Source organism: Varanus komodoensis, unplaced genomic scaffold, assembly GCF_004798865.1.
Source record: "Varanus komodoensis strain SLA01 unplaced genomic scaffold, ASM479886v1 scaffold1, whole genome shotgun sequence".
Taxonomy (NCBI): domain Eukaryota; kingdom Metazoa; phylum Chordata; class Lepidosauria; order Squamata; family Varanidae; genus Varanus; species Varanus komodoensis.
This window is the reverse complement of record NW_025335268.1, coordinates 26,713,310-26,729,710: the sequence shown is the minus strand read 5'-3', so window position 1 is coordinate 26,729,710 and position 16,401 is coordinate 26,713,310.

Below are 16,401 nucleotides of genomic sequence, written 5' to 3'. Positions count from 1 at the left end.
TGAGTGTAATCTGAATGTAGGCTTCCTTATAAACTCAGTTCAAAGCCATACCTTCATCTGCTTTGCAAAAGTTTGTGTGGGAGGATGCATGTTGAACAAACAGATGCAGGGCACATACCTGCACACTATTAGCACACTAAAATCATGGCACTGAAAAGCCATCATGCATGCTATTTCCTTGATGTATGGTCTCAATGTATTTTAATTTTTATAAAAATATTTGGCAAGTGTCGATGAGTAAATAACTGAAACAGAAAGGCAGAACACATGCTTTTAAAACAAAACAAATTTCCATTTTGTCTGCTGGACAGACGTGTGAATTCTCCCCTGGGGGGGGGGAATCCATATTGCTTTTACCTTTTAACGATTCTCCATACAGAATCACTGATGCACACCTATATTTCTTCTTGTGCTGCATTCAGCATACAGTGTCCCAAATTGTGCCCATCAAGCATTCTGAGTGTGTTTCAAGGCCTAGAAATAACGGATGAATGCATTACAGCACTGAGTACGCAGGGCGATCCCCCATCTAGCCTGCATCCTTATCATCGATTGCAACAAAATAAAGAGCAGTATAATTTTAAGATATGTCTGTTAGCATATTTTATCCAGAACAACTGAGCATCAGTATCTGTACAATTTCATTTTTCGCATTAGATAGAATTGTATTGTGCAGTTTAGATAATGTGCATTCTTCAGGAATAATGTGTTCTGGTTCTCCACCACTAGGTGTCCTCTGCGAATATTCGCTGTTATGGTTTACAGTACTGCTTTCCAAAGTGAAGCTCACCAGTGCTTGTGTTTAACATAAACATCTGCAGATGTAGCCCTTCTTGGCCACTGCCCTTCACCTTGCCTCTCACATTTCAGATTAGCTGAAACGTTTTTTGCAACATTGGTTGCTTTCGTATGAGAACTCATCTGGAGAGGCGTTACCTCTCTGCGAAGCATGACATGCTGCTCTGCCTGTCACAAGCAATACTGGACCTAACGCCAGCCACTTTTATTCAGTAATCCCACTGGTTTTAAATATGGAGTTGATTTTCTGCAGGGATCCTACATCACCAACTTTAATTTCTAAAGCTGCTGCCTTCAGACTGAGGTAAATGTCAGATAGCTATAGTCATTTGAGATTATTCTTACTGCATCTTTTTAGCCATGCTGGCATAGAAAGCTACCCAGGGATCTTCTAGTAAATATGAAACAATAGTTACGCTACTTTTTATAGTCTAGCTAGGTGATTTTTAGACAGTAATTTCATTATCTTATGGTAGCCCTTCAGGAAGAACATGTATATGACTGCAGTTGTGAACTATATTATTTATGTTTAACGTTTAAATACCAACACATAGTCCAGAGGGCTGTCTGGGTAGTTTATAATAAAATGCAGTAAGATCAGCAGTACATTATTAAAAAAATAATAAAGCAATAAGTTGCTATAGTGATTCCACTAAAGGACCTGGCATCCAAAGCCATGTTGAACCAGCACTGAATGAGTGCCGAACGGGCAGTGCCCTTCTGCATCACCCAAGGGCACTGCCCTGCACGCCACCCACGGAAGAAGCATCGCTCTTGGGGGAAGCCCAGCCCCAACCAGCAGGTGGGCTGGACTTTCTCACTCTCTCCTGCTCTCCGCCTTCTCCCTTCCAATCTGGAGGGCCAACGGGGAAAAGAGCGATGAGGATGAGGGCGATCCAGGAGAGCAGGAGGCAGCAATGGGGTCAGTCAGGCAGATGGTAGACACAATGGTCACCCCCACTTACCCTCCGATCACTGTGTTATGCTTTAAAGCCGCTTCTCCATTCCTTCTCTTCCTCATCAGCAAAATGCTATTAAAATGTTGCAAATGCATCTTTGTAAATCTTTGAATGTAGAAAGACAGGAAGTAGCTTACATGTACATCACATTATAATGCTCTTTCTGCATTCCTGATGTATTTAGAACTACTTCAACAACTTGTTTGCCAATCCAGCTTTTAAAGATGCTTGAAAATGCAAAATTGCAGCTACTCACTTAAAATGTAACACCACCATCAGGGCCTGGCTTTTGTACTTTCCATGCTGTGGGAGGTTGTTCGAGGGCCATGGTCTGCATTCTAGTTGCCCCAATGCTCTTAGTGCACATCTGAGGCAGTGTAAGGTAGCAATTCTGCTGGCTCAGCAAAACAGCTTGCTTTTCCCACCCATGGAATTACTGCTGCTTTTGAGAGGCCCCTGGATCCAATATTCCATTACACGTTTCCTCCTTGATTCCATCTCTCAACTCAACTGGCTATTTTTCTAACCCCCAATAAAATGCCTTCTTCTTCCCATCCCTTGCCTTGTAGATGTCACTTTCCTTTAGACTTTGAAAAATGCAATCCTATTCATGGAAGTAAGACTAGTGGAGTTACATGGTGCTTACTCCCAAGTGGGTTTATCCCCAGGCAGCAATCCTGTAATTACCTATTTAGGAGTTATTCTAACTGAGCCCAAGGATGCAACCTGTATCCCATGGTCTAATTTCCAATGCATACTGCAAGCAAGCTGTTCCAACCACTGGTAAGAGTGATCTATCCTTCCCTGGCAGCCTACTAGCTGGGAAGGAAGGTGGGAGGAGAGGAAAGGAGGGTAGTAGAACCAGTGTCAAGGACTGGCATAGGCAGGCACTGGCCAAACATCCACACCCCAGCAAGGGCCAGTGGAGAAGAACCTGCAGTGGTGAAGAGAAGGAGCAAGACAGGAAACCTGTTGAGTCCCCTGCCTCTTGCTTTGGTTCAAACATTGATGCTGGTGAGGAGGAGCAGTGGATGCCATCACCACCTTTCCTGTATGGCAAGCAAGTGGTGCCAATGGCAACAGTTGATGACAATGTCAGACCCACTGCGGATGCCTTGCCCAAGCTGGAGCTGGGACTGGGTGAGAGAGACGACCCCAGCCACGTTTGTGCAGGCCCTGCTGTTACTGGCTTTGGTCCCACCCCCACTGGCATGTTGCCCACCACAGATTCCCATGAGGGACTGTAGAGGTGTCCTTTACACTATTCTGACCTCCTTGTGCCCTTCACCAAGTTCATTTCCTAATAACATCTAGACCCTGATCAGGTCCTTGAAAGATCTGATCATGGAAATAAGCCAAATGCATTTTCAATCCAGATCACATTCCCAGACTATGATGTCCACATGTCTTGTTTTAAACAAGTAAGGAAACTTATTCCAGAGAAATATAGTCAGAAGTATATTCAGTTCAATTAGACTTGCTTTCTATAGGTATCCATCATTTTGAACCAAAGTCAAAAGTCATGGACATTTCCTTTTTTAAAGAATAGGCCCAACAAAGCAATGGATATTATATTATAAAAACCTACCCGGGGAGTAGCTAGGTTACATTAGTTGCTCCAGGGAGCTGCATACAAGAGACTAAATGCATTGGGACAGCATTCATAAATTGCATATTCCCTGAAATTTGATTAGTTATTTATATGCAGTTATTGGAGGAGTGATAATGCAGCACCAGAATGCTCTGGACTTGAAATTCACCACCCTTGAAATTCAAGATCTGCACCTGCTAAATGGCTAAAACTATTCTTCTTCAAGTGAACATTATTCCACAGAGAAGCCATCCCTACAAACCTATAAACTCGAAGTATACAACATTAATGCTTACTCATAAGTAGATCAATTGAAGTTCTCGTTCTCAGTGGAACTTTTCTATTTTATCTTTGCTGTAATGTCTTCAACTCCAGATGAGGCTACTAGAGCAGTATTTATATTTAAAGTGCTTTTAGGTCTATGCTTTCACACATCAAGAGGAATGGCAAAGTATAAAGATAAATTGTCCTTATAAGTATAGGGCACATAGAGAGTGTAATTAGCCTGTATCATAAAACAGGCTAATTACACTCAGATTAAAGGTCGCATTGAAGAGTCTTCATGCTCAATCTGAATATCTGTACAGAAGGGGAAAGGTGCAAGTTAACAGGAACAGACCTACAAAGTTTTGAGGCCACCATCAGGAAGGCCCACAGTGATCTTAATGGCAGACATTTGAGAAGGATGCAGAAGCAGATCTTAAAATACAGGCAGGATAGTATGGGTGAAAACAGTCCCTCAAAGAAGCTGTTGCTGAGCTGTTTATCATTCCAAAAGAGATTTGTCTTTATTACATTTCTGTACCACCCATAGCTGAAACTCTTTGGGCAGTTCACAGCAGTGAAAGCCACAAAATGCAGCATAATATAAAAGTTTAAGACTACCCCATAAAATAAACATTAATAGCCAAATAAAACCTAGCAACACTGCAGTGATTTAAAATACTGAACAAGATTGAAAACAACAGCATCTGAAAGTCTCACATGCCAGGGAAAATAAGGTCTTTGTCTGACACCAAACAGTACAAACAGAGGCTCTGGAAGAGCTTCTCCAGGAAAGCAATTCACAACTGGGATGGCGAAAGGCCTTCTTAGTAGCCACCCACCCCACTGCCTTTGGAAGGTTCTCCCAGATAAGCTCTGCAGAGATTATCTTGACCCTTCCCTTCTCTGATGTTTCTTGGATTCTTTATAATTCCCAGGTTTGCTTTGCCCTGTTTCCACTGCTGTAGAATTTCACATCTTCCGGGGAATGTTGAGCTATCTGGTGGGTAAATCTTGGGAGCTGAACATACGTGGGAATCATGCTTTACTATCTCGCGAGGAAAGTCGCTGAAGAGCAGGAATGTATCTTTGTCAACAGGGTGGGTCATGATTCCTGCTGTGGCCCAGAGCCTCCTGCTATGGTCCCCTCCATGCATTGTTATGGCTGGGTCAGGCTCAGCCCTGAAACCAAGCATGGGGCAAATCCATTTAGCAAAATCAGCAGACAAACAAACCACATTGTTTTTTAAAGTACAGTACTACCGGTCAAAAACAGGACATGATATAAATCTCACTGTTCGCAAGCTCAAGGAAGCAAGCTTCAAGTTACCAGAAGCTCAATTAAGGATGTTGTCATAGCAAATGAAGGCTTATATGGACAGGTAACCCAGGTACAGCTAGAAAGCATTAGGCTAAACTGCAGAGTTGCCTAATCTTGCTCTCAAGTAGACACCAGGACTCACAATACACTCAGAGGAACCAGGCAGGAAAAGTCTGTTCTAGAAACATTGTTTTCTCATTTAATTTACATCCCACCTTTTATGCTCTTACAAGGAACCCAAGGCAGTTTACATAATCCCCCTCCTCTCCATTTTACCTAACAACAACCCTGTGAGGTAGGCTAGGCTGAGAGCCAGTGACTGGCCCAAAGTCACCCTGTTACCTTCATGGCTGAGAGGGGACTTAAACCCACATCTCCTGAATCTTAGTCCAGCACTTTAACCACTATACCACACTGGCATCTGATGGAGAAATGCTAGGGGTTGAATTAATGAAAGAAGAGTTTAAAAAAATCAGGAAAACACATGCATTTACACTGCCTAGAAACCAACCTGTTTGGTCTGCATGGATCCACATGAAATAGAATGCATGCATGTCTGAATGCATACAATATCCAGCTTATGATGAGAGAGAGTCTGCAACACCACCACTTCATGCCTCAATCACCTCTAACTCCATATCACACATTCTGCTCCTATTCCCTGAAACCCATTTCCAGAACCCACACAAACCCCACTTGTTTTAATTACCAATAGCCTCTGAGAGAAAATGCCATGACATTAATTGCAGGTGCAATGTTGCTAACCAGTTTCCTAACCACTGCCTCTCTCATCTGCGGTTTACCAGCAGGAAACCACTGGAGGGGACACAGAAGATAAGATTAGACAACATACAATTATCATCTGTGCACTTGCCACACTGACATTTACCAGCATTTTGGAATCGCTAGAATAAGATGCACAACTCTACCATGTGCATTATTGTGAGGAAGGAAATCAGTTTAAACGTACGTTGTTACCTTCTACTGTCTCAGCTGTGTTATCTAAGATAGGCTGTCCAAATATTGTAGCACAAATAATTGCATTCACACACACACACGAACTAACATGTTGAAATAACCCCCTGGTAGGATTATAATCCAGGTTATAACCATGATAAAGTAGCAGAAAAAGCCATTCACAACTCAAAGGGGGCTCACTCACTGGGGATGGATTGTTCCGAGTGCTGTTAAGGGCAGCAGAATAGGAGATGGACTGATCTGATTCATGGGGTAAGAGGTGATCCATATAGACCTCTGCTCCACAGATCCCATAGAAACATATGAGTGCTGCAAGAGAGCTGTGCTCTTTATCAGCCAATTAAGCATATATAAATAGGATTTTTAATTCCATAAAGTGTGTGGACATTACATCATACCTATGGAAACTGGATTCTTGGCAAAGATAGGCGGGTTCCCTCTACTCCACCATGAGCTTCATTTATACTTCCAGTACTGTTGCACCAAGCCCTGAACAATCTGAGGCCAGGATACCTGAAAGGTGCCTTCTCCTTTTACCAGCCTGAGGTGACTGAATAATATTCTCCTGGAGGTTTCATATTGACCAATAGCCTACATGGAGTACGCCAGGAGAAGGGACTTTGGCATGGTGGCCCCATTTCTATGGAATTCTCTGCCCTGGGAAGTCAGGCAGACCCTAAGTTGGTGTAGTTTTGGCACCTGCTGAAGACATTCCTGTTCCAGGAAGCCTTTTGTGCTAACCAGCTGTGACTTTAATGTTACTTTGTTTAAATGTATTTTTTTGTTATTTTATCTGCTTCTAGTTTCTGCCATTCACATCTCTGAAATCTGCCTGACTGTGGAGTAGAATACAAATATTAAATAAACAATTAAAATAAATACAGTTTCCTGGAGCACTTCTTAGTTTGAAATCTATCTCATTCTTACGCATCTGTTGAAGGAATTGGATTTACTGTACAATCCTAAGGATGCCTACTCAGAAGTAACTCCTATATACACTTGCTCCCAAGTGTATATAGGATTGCAGCCTTAGGCCTTGGAGTAAGGCCTACTGAACTCATTGGGACTTGTCCAGGTTTACAACCTTAAGGTATTGATTTGATGTTCACAGCCTCTGCTTAGGTCATGCCTCTTTTTCTAAGAATAGAAATATTAATACCTGTCTAGTGACCAATTCTCATCCAGGTAAAGCTATTAGCCTCTTGCATTTTCAGTGGATTTCACATTGTGTTATCATGCACCTGGCTGGCCGCACTTCAGGAAATGCGAAACACTAGTAATTCATTGTTAATCGTGCAGAAAATGAAGCATAACTCTTTGAGGATTAATTTCGCCCTTCAAAAACTGACGTTCAAAAAATCCCTTGCGATGCCTTTCCAGATCATAGACTGCTGAGAGATGGAGCAAAAAGCATTGCAAGAAACTTGTGATATCACTATTACTTATTGCAAGATGATCTTGTTGTGATTATCAGATGTGAATACAGTGCATCATTCATGTATCTCTAGAACAAGGCTGCAGAACCTTCTGTTTTGGGGGCCATGGTCCCAGTCCAGCCTTCCCCCTCTTCCCTGCAACTACCTATCATTTCCCATTCTAAAAAGATGAAATGAGGGACAGGGGAGATATCAGGAACTTAAGAGACCACAATGCATGGCAAGTTCCCAGTCGTGCAAACCTGGTAAAAGAACTGTAACAGATGCTGTTGAATGTTGAAAGGAAATCGCTCACAAGTTATTTTTCTAGCCATCTGAAATCCCAGGAGGCAAGCTGTTCTAGAGCAAGGTCCTGTGAATTTCTGTGAATGACATGGAATTTCAAAACCCTGTCTATATTCTTCCAGTCTTGACAGAAACAAATGTTTTTCCAAGTAGCGTTAACCAGGCTACTGCACAACTTTTTATTAAGGGGCTGAAAAGTTGTGGCTGCCTGGCAGGACCATCCAATATTCGCAGTACTCTGGCACTGCTTTGGCAGAGTCGCCACCTTAGTGCATGTATAATCAACCTGGGCGTGCATTCAGTTCAAAAACAGAAAAGGGTGTGAAACTGGCACACAGGTTCCCACACGACAACCCTTGATTTATAGCTCTGTCCAGCACGTGAAGGAGCATGATTCGGATTGGGAAGAAGGTACACAGGAAGGTGCTGTACCTCTTCTCCATTTCAAACCTGCTCCACCAAACAGCTAACCAGTAGGTCTGTGAGAAGAGAGTGATTTAGGGGTTTAGGTACCACAGCCAAGGTCTGCATGGGCTGTACGCTACCCAGGTGCAACATGGAGCGATGCAGGCCTTTCATAGCAAAGTGCCCTGTTCTGAGCTAGCCAGGCGCTTTGTTAGGCCCAAACAGGGACAAATAAAATAGAAAAGTCAGATCCACAGACAGATGGTCAGAAGCAGTTTTGCCAGCTATGCAGAGGTTTTCCAGAAAGAGGTGTGATCAAAAGGTTAAAATTCAGGATGTCACTCAAAAGTAGAAATGCAGGCCAAAAACAGAATCAGCCAGGAATCTTGGGGGTCCATGGCTCACAGGCTCAAACAGAAGCCAAGGTCAGATGATTTAAACTGAAAGTAAGACATTGGCTGCATTCACACATAATGCTAAAGACTGCTTCATGGATACCATGCAGCATGGTATCTCAGCTTATGTCCTGGGATCAGGAAAACACATGGCTTTCATGCATTCACTGCTTCTCCATCTTTCCCCAAAATGGTGGCATGTGTCCCATCAGCCCCTGCACCTGTAAAATCAGTCCCAGGGTGCACTGCCTCTGCCAGGCTTTCTGCCTCTCCCTCCCTCCCTCACCTTTTCTCTTTTCTCTTCCTTTCTGCTCCTCAGTGAAGCAACTGCTCCAGAGGAGCCCTACAGGAGCACCCCCGTGCTGCCCTGCTCTGTGCCAGCATGCAAGGGGCACACCCACGCACACTTCCACCTCTCTCCCGTCCCTCGCTGTGCATGTGTCCACACTCCCCAGTGCACAGGGCTTGCGCACACTGCCAGGGGCCGCCTCCTGCTCGCTGCATCTGCGCAGTCAGGCAAGTCAGGGACAGAGGGCACTCATCCTACCAGAAACCTTTTCCCAAGGGTGTCCTTACGGGATGTGTTGGTTCCACAGCTTCCAGTAGTGTAATAAAGCCAGGGCAGGGCCAAAGCACTGGAGCTTTTTCTACTACCATGGACATCTGCTGCACAAAGTCCTCAGAATTCCCAGAATTCCCCGGGCTTAGCTGTTATTCTCTTAGTAGCTGGGAACCAAATGAATTTTTCTAGCAGCAATACATGATAGCTAGCTAGCTAGACAGACAGACAGAAGGACAGATCAAAACTCAGTGTGCATTGAGTGTTTGGCTGGGACTGAGGAGATCGGAATCCTAATCTCCACTCAACCATGAAGTTTGCTAGATGACTTTGGGTCAGGCACTGTTTTCATACTAGTCTATCTTACATGGTTGCTGTGAAGATACAATGGAAAACAGGAGGACTATGTAAGCCACTTTCCTTGAAAGAGGAAAAAAGCTGGGATATGAGACTGATGCTGATGCAAAGTATCGCAATATTGTGCCTTGTAATGCAACACATTTGGGGATGACTTGGTCCTGAATGGCAAAAAAGACCCACTGACTCTACAAAACGACCTCTCCTGGTGAAGATGAAAAGTCCTAGAAGAGGTTTGTTGATATGGATCAGCACAGCTTCCTGAGAAGTGAAGCTGTGAGGTCTCTCCTGCTGAGCACCTTCCCTTCAAAATTCACAACACCACTGGCCATTCCTCTGTCCAGTATGGCCTTGGTACAAGATTTTTTACAGGGGATATTGTACCCAGTAGCTCCCATGGCATGTGTGCATGTCATCTGTTGGTTCCCAGTACAGAAGTGTTGCCTCCAGGCATACACGTAAGTCTGCCGATCCTATGAAAGAAACTATTGCAGCTGACCCTATCCTCTCCTTCCTGTTGCCCACTCAGACTGGCTGATGTTCCCTGAGCAAAGTGTAGACATGGGCACCACACTGATATAGACTTCAAAATGTTTTTAGAAGTCTTCCCAAAAAGGCCTGCAGATTCATTTGTTGAAAATCAATGCTCTAATTCCAGATGGAGGGGTGGCTGGGGATGGTAAGAGTAGTATCCAGCACATCTGAGGCCCCCAGGGCAGAGAAGGATGTTTTTCTTCTTCACTTGTATAAAGGGACTCAGGTAAAAGGATTACTTCACCAACTCCTGTTTTGCAGAATGCATTGTAGGTATAATGACACTGTATCTTGCTCTGGTTTTGTCTGAGAACCTGACCTATATCCAGGGAAGAAAAGACACTTGTACTGGTATTATAAAACATTGAACAGCCACTTGACAAGGAAACAGGGAAAAATGTATGACATGGAACAATATTTTTATATTACTGAAACCCAAAGAGCACAAATCTGTGTTTGGCCTGCTCAGCAATAATAATGTCAGAATGTTTATTTCCCAAAGTGGTGCCAAAATTGACAATATATTCTGCGGCATGCAACAATCTGTTGAGCTGAAATGTATGAAAACTGAGAATTTCAGTGTCTCCAAAGCCCAGCAACCCAAGCTTTTACCTATTTTATTTGCTTGCAGGCATCGCCTTTCTACCCTTAAGTTCGGTGTGTGGATGTCATTCCATCACCATTTCCCTCTGTTTAAATCCAGCCCAGTATTTTGCCTTTTGCATATCAGGCTGACCAAAGGCTCCTGACTCATCTGTCACATGAGACAACCAACAGGAGAGCTGGCTTTATCTTTTGTCTCTCGCTGTTTACCCGCTGTTCTAACAAGTATGATGACACAGACTTTATGTAATTTTTCACCCTCCAGGCAAAGACAGGGGCGGCAAGGGGTGCGGGGGAGATGAATTGGTTTAGTGCTCAGTTTCAAAAATCAGCAGGCCAAAAAGAGGGAAGAAAGAAAGAAAGAAAGAAAGAAAGAAAGAAAGAAAGAAAGAAAGAAAGGAGAACTAAAACATGACAAATAGTCTCTATATTATAATATCTACTGCAGGACCACTTTGAACTGATTGCTGAAATCGTTGACTTACCACATTGCTTTGGATGTGGACAGCCCATTCCTGGGGTATAGGAATTATGAATGGTCTCTACCTGGCATCAAAAATAGGGTAAACCAAACAGAGACTTGAGTGCAAGCCACTTCACACTGAAACTTTTTTGTCCAGTTAACAAAACTGTTCCTCCTTGGTATCATCTACATATCTCTTTTTCTTTTAGCTGAATACTTCACCTGCAATAACACCCACTGCAGCAACATGCAGAACTTCAGGCACAGGGACCAAATACAGGCCTCCAGTGTTCCCCTTCTCCTAACACTACCCTCTCGCCTCCCCCAAGGGTTGGATACTGAAAATAAGAGTTTTGAGCAAAAAGGTGGTGGTAGTTTTGTCTCACCCGTTTTTGCTTCTGCCTAGTCTGCTCTGGAAGGAACCCCCAGAGAAGTTCTTCCACATGCAGTCCATCCCTCAGGCCTCTAGCACAGGCCCTTCAGCATATGAAAGAGGGGTTGTGCACCAGTCTGGAAGTCACCCCACACAGGCTGCCATCTTGTCTGAGCGGCCCCTAACTGGCCCCTAACCAGGTCACGAAACAATTGCAAAGAGCCTGTGCACTCCGTCGCACATTGCTCATCTTATGAACTGAGGGAACGGGGAATAGGTCCCTGTGGCCCAGGCAGCCAGACAAATGCTCCCTCCCTGACTTGTCGTGTTGTCATGGAGATTCCCCTGCCTGCCAGCCCTACATGACAAGACTCTTATCCCAATCCAGTGTGAGTCTTGCATACTTACACTTGACTGGTTTCATAAAGTGGTGTGAAAAGGGCAGGTTGCATTTTGCAATGAGTGTATGAACATGTTTGCAAAGTGACCTAATGGAAGCTTATTCAACCCAGTCTGTGAAACTACAAAGACTTCCCATTAGCTTTTGGTCTTATGTATTGGTCCCAGTGTCCACCAGGACCGTCTGTGGAAAATGGCCTTCCTAATGCTTCAAGAGCCTGATGAATCCCTTGACCAAAGATGACGACCATAAAAAATAAATAGGGAAAATGTTTGCACTACGACACCTTCAACTCTCTTGAAAACAATTGTAGATGCCCTGCCCCAGGCTGACAGAACAAAGTAAGGCCATAATCTGAACTCCATTTTGTAACTTAGGAACATGTAGGCTTGTCAGCATTGTGGTCAATCAAATGTGCTTGCCTGCCTGCCAGTCTTTTATCTATATATCCAGTCTTCCATTCTGGCACTTCTGGCAGAGGTAGGATTCCGTCTATGGCCTCCCAACCTTACCTGGGAGATTTTTTGGAGGCCATGCACCAAGCCCTCCAACCTCAGTGCCTGGACTCCAAAGGCTGTCATGAGCCCAGTTCTTCCCCTCTTGCCCTTCGGCTCCAAAACACCAGACAGTCCCTTTGCAGAGCAGACCTTTATTGGTGCTTCACAGTTACAAGACAAAAAGAAGCCCTCTAGTCAGCTGGAAGCTATGCCTCCACATGCGTCAAGAGTGATAGTTGGACCTGACTAAGGGCTTCTCCCCAGAACGCTTTGCCTTCATTGACTCTGGGCCTCCACCCACAGGGCGGCTCCCGCTGTTGAAGGGCCAGGGGGTGCAAGGCCTCTCGCTGGGCAGTCTGCCTTTCCCGATGCCTTGTCATGGGCTCAGGGCAACGGCGCTTCCTCCTCCTCTTCTTTGACTCCTCCCATCCATTCCCAGACATCCCCACTCTCCTGGTCAGCTTGGGAACCTGCGGGCAGTGACCTTGGGGACTCTTCCAAGGCCTTTGCCTCTGCCTTTTCCTCCAAGCTCCCATCTCCTCTGTCTCCAGGTCCCCTTCTTTGGAATCCCAGCTCTGCTGACTTTGAGGTACCAGCCGAGGGTGGTGACTGACTCCGCTCACTGCAAAGGAGAGGCTCCTGCCCTGCCCCCTCCCAGCTGGCACAGGAAGAACCATGCTAGCTGCCCCTGGAGCTTGCAGCTGGGGCTGGGACGGGGAGGACCTAGGGCGGTGGAGCTGCACCTATTTCCTATCAGTGTCCCAGCCTCCTTCCCTCCCACTCCCTTAGAGTAAAGGTAGGCTGTGGAAGACAGACATCCAGAGGAAATGCAGGGCTTGAGGCATGGTGGAGATCACTGGAGGTTCTAGCACCCAAAAGATCTGGGGCTCAGGCCCGCAGGACAAAAAAGACCATAAAAAGTACCATGTGGATCTGCTGACGTACGTATGTTCTAATGTCTGTGTGGGTGGAGGTCCTTGCAGGATGCTGTATCCTATGAATACCCTATTTGTAAAAAGAAATGTATGGATAGGAGGCAAGGGGGCCTATGACTTCATTAAACAAACTCAGACAGAATGAGTGAAGCACGGGGACAGTAGGAGGTGAAGCACATGTGGCAAAAACCGGCAAATCCAGGGGGATCTAATACAACAGGGATCATGAGGCCCCTGGTCCTTTATTTCAGATAGGCCAGTGGACACTGGGGAGGGGCAGGGGGCCTCCCAGAGATTTGGGGCATCAAGGGCAGGATCCAGGGCTCAGCCCCGTAACACAGCCTCTGCTTGTAACCTTCAAACGGGATAGAAATTTGTAGAAGTTTATGAATCCTGGATTCTCTAATGACCTAATATAAAAATATCAACAATCCAATCAATGAAATGTTGGCTGCACTCAAACCAGCTTCTGCTTTGTGAGAGGGAGCACTCCAGTCCTGGGTGTATTTCTGAAAATCAGTTCTCACACTAGAATATATGTTTTAAAAGAAAGCTGTGATTAGAAAAGGAAACCTCTCAACTGTCTCCTTAAATTAGAAACAGCATGTAGTTTGCTTTGTAAGAGTTTGATGAGGCTTATTGCTAAGGATTTAATCCAAGGGTTTGCTAAGAATTAACTTTCATTCTGTTTTCAATTCTGTGTAGCTAGGGTGGGGGGTGGGAGGGTGGGCTGAGGGATAGTCAGCTTGCTAAAATCAGAATAATAAGAACAACAATTGAATGAAATTTGCATCCCTGAAAACCCAAATTATATTTGTGAGTAATCAGTGTATTAATTCAGGGACTTTTCTATGCTGCTAATGACTGGCATTATGCTTCTGAGCACTTCATATGCATTAATGAATTTATTCGTGTAACACTCTTGCACAAAACCATAGTGTTGCCCTAGTTTTATAGATGGAGGTTTGAAGCAGAGGGAAAATAAGTAGCTGATGGAAAGTTGTTCTGATTTTCTGGCCCACAGCTTGAACAGAGCACTCTTAAATTCTGGTCTGGATCAAAAGGAATGCAGTAACCACTAGCAGGATAATTAAACCAGCTGCTGTAGTTTGGATGAATATGTGTTAAATGTGGAGCATGAAACAAGGAGAACGTATTTCAGAGTGTGATGGCTTTTTTGTGTTCAGATCACTGGTTCATACTGACCTGAACAAATGAATATACATGGGCAAGATCAATGCAACCATGAATCAAAGTGAAAAAATATTCCTGCTAGGTACCGCCAGTGGATAACTTCTGCCACCAGAGACTTGAGTAAAAATCAGCTGTTAGGGTCAGTCTAATTCTCATCCGGGGCAAATGTATTAGGAGTATGCATGGAAATATAACGGGTGCAATATAAACAATGTGGCTGTAAGCCCCTGACCGTAGAGAATTACAGGCATCCAGTGCAGAGCAGGAGGAAGGACAGAGGCAATCCTCACTCCCACTCAGACTGCCATTTTCAGCTGTCTGCCTGGGGAGCTTCAGAGGAGGAGGAAGGCGGCTGGAGCAGCATCAGGATCTCTTGTAAGCTGGCTTCTCTGCTCTCCTCCCCTGCCGCTGCCACCCCCCAACACTCTGTTTAACCCCTCTCCAAAGCTGCTTTCCCATTCTTGGAGAGCAACCCATGTGTTTTTTTCCATGCCAGTAAGGAAGGGGTTGGAGCACCAGTTCCAGTTCTGGGGTTCGAGTACCGTCTCTGACATCAAAGGTGGGGATCCGAGTGATCGCATGGCTCCTCGGCCAACGTCAAGGGGCCATGGGATCGTTCCCCAAGCCTCTGTGCAACTGCAAGGGCCCTCAGTATCCACTTTGACTACCCACCTGTTAAGCCCCACATCACAAGCATAGAGGCACATGGTCATCTGCTGTTATCATAGATTTGTTGCGAACAGCATTTATATGAGCAGTGCCTTTCAGCACATAACGTGCCCACAGCATGTGCCACAGTGAAGCACTGGTTTCATCACATTAGCAGCCTCTGGCAGAGCTGACCTTCTTCTTCTTCTCTGTGATGTCCGCTATATGCAAAGGATAGATTTTGGTGCATCATGGCACTCTGCGGCTTGTTTCACCAGCAGCCAATCCACCATGGCTTGTTGCAAGGATGGGTTAGTGTGAGGTGTGAACATCCCCTATGATTATATTCAGGATTACTGGCTCTGAGCTCAGAGTTCCAGTGCCAACCTCAGAGTGATCTCCTGAACTGGGAACTGGGACTGTGAAAAAACTTATGGCCATTTAAAGGATGCATGGGACTGCAGGTGACACAGTGGTTTAAACCGCTGTGCTGCTGGGCTGGTTGATCGAAACGTTGCTGGTTCGAATCTGCACAACGGGGCGAGTTCCTGTTGCTCCGTCCCAGCTCCTGCCAACCTTGCAGTTCAAAAGCATGCAAATGCAAGTAGGTAAAAAGGTACCACTTCGGTGGGCAGGTAACAGCATTCCGTGCACCTCGGTGTTTAGTCATGCCGGCCACATGACCACGGAGACTGTCTGCGGACCAACGCTGGCTCCCTCGGCTAGGAAACGGAGATGAGCACTGCCCCCTAGAGTCAGGCATGACTGGACTTAATGTCAAGGGGAAACCTTTACCTTAAAGATGCATGGTACCCCATAGCTCGTGCTGTTCTTTCTTTACTAATTATTTTTCCCCTAAAAATAAACTGGCAGTTTACGTCAATTAAAATTCAGAGGATAAAACCAAAGCCACAAAATGTATCACAGAAGTCAAAAAGTAGCAAAACCAGCAATTAATAGGAAACCCAAAAAACCAAAGTGAAGGCACAGAGACAAGAAAATGGCATTGATATATTGGCAACAAGGAAAGAAGATTGTTTTTCAGCTGACTGGCTTTAGCTGAAACCCAGATTGTGGGGCCATATGTCTAAAACCACAAAGTGTTTCTCAGCTGAAAAGGTATTCCACAGGTACCACAATACTTCCTTCTGTTCCCCAACGGACCCCAGATGGCCAAGGAATCCAGACTAGGGCCTCAGATGATGAAGCAAGCAAGGCCATCCCAAGATATTTTGCTCCCTGGGACAAGCAATCCCTCTTGTTCCATGTACAACCAAGTGCATGGGCAAGTGAACCCTTCTTCAACATGGGGGATGGGACAGACCCCATTATCCACATCTCTCTCTTTCAACATCTTGCTGCCATCTTCCAGCATCTATCATCTGAGATATCTGCCTCACTCTGCC